At 41.7% G+C, this 942-nt stretch overlaps 1 protein-coding gene across 1 annotated transcript in view; it reads left to right on the forward strand.

The window, feature by feature from the left end:
• Positions 1-942, forward strand: part of LOC106868856 (cilia- and flagella-associated protein 100-like) — a 24,902-nt gene that overhangs the window by 14,963 nt on the left and 8,997 nt on the right. The gene's annotated exons all lie outside the window — the stretch shown is intronic.

Raw genomic sequence — 942 nt, forward strand, 5'->3', positions numbered from 1 at the left:
TATATATATATACATATATTTATATATGACACTTGCTCCCCAACCACAAGGTTTCGGGTTCAGTCCCACTGCATGGCATCTTGGCAAGTGTCTTCTACTACACCTTCAGGCCAACCAAAACTTTGTGAGTGGATTTCGTAGATGGAAACTGAAAGAAGCCCATCATTTACACATGTATTTATATGTGTATGTATGTGTCTTTGTGTTTGCCCTCACCCCCAATTGACAACTGCTGTCAGTTTGTTTACATCCCCAGCAGTTTGGAAAAGAAATAAGCACCAGACCTAAAAGTAAGGAGAATTGGGGTGGGGAGTCGCAGGCGATTTGTTTAACAAAACCTTTTAAGGCAATGCCCCAGCATGGTCGCAGTCCAATGACTGAGATGATTAAGAATATATTTGAAGATCAAACTGTGCCTAGAATATCATAGCAGCAACATGAGACGGGGTGATGGTGATGATGATGATGGTGATGATAACAACCCTTCCTACTCTAGGCACAAGGCCTGAAATTTTGGGGGACGATATGTCTGATCACGAGCAGAAGTAGTGGGGGGGGGGCATCATAGCCATGTGTTGAGAGGAGTTCTTTGGCGTTTGAATAATTCACCTTTGGAAACATGGGTGTTTCGTTCAACATCCTTAAACAAACCTTATTCAGGGACCTTTTGAGCGGGATGGGCTACTCGACCTGAAGAAAATTCTAACTGGTCCCCACCTGTAAGGTCATGCGCTGTTTATCTTGATATGAGATCACCATGTCGCGCACATATGGTTGTGATGCATGTGCCTGGTGTACCCTTATCAGATGGGTAGCATGATGGGTATACTGGGCTTTGTATATTTGTACCCCAGTGTCACTTTGATGGCATGCACTGCTCTCTCACTCAATAATAATAATAATAATAATAATAATAATAATAATAATAATAATCTTATTGTT

Source organism: Octopus bimaculoides, chromosome 26 (genome assembly GCF_001194135.2).
Source record: "Octopus bimaculoides isolate UCB-OBI-ISO-001 chromosome 26, ASM119413v2, whole genome shotgun sequence".
NCBI classification, from domain to species: Eukaryota; Metazoa; Mollusca; class Cephalopoda; order Octopoda; family Octopodidae; genus Octopus; species Octopus bimaculoides.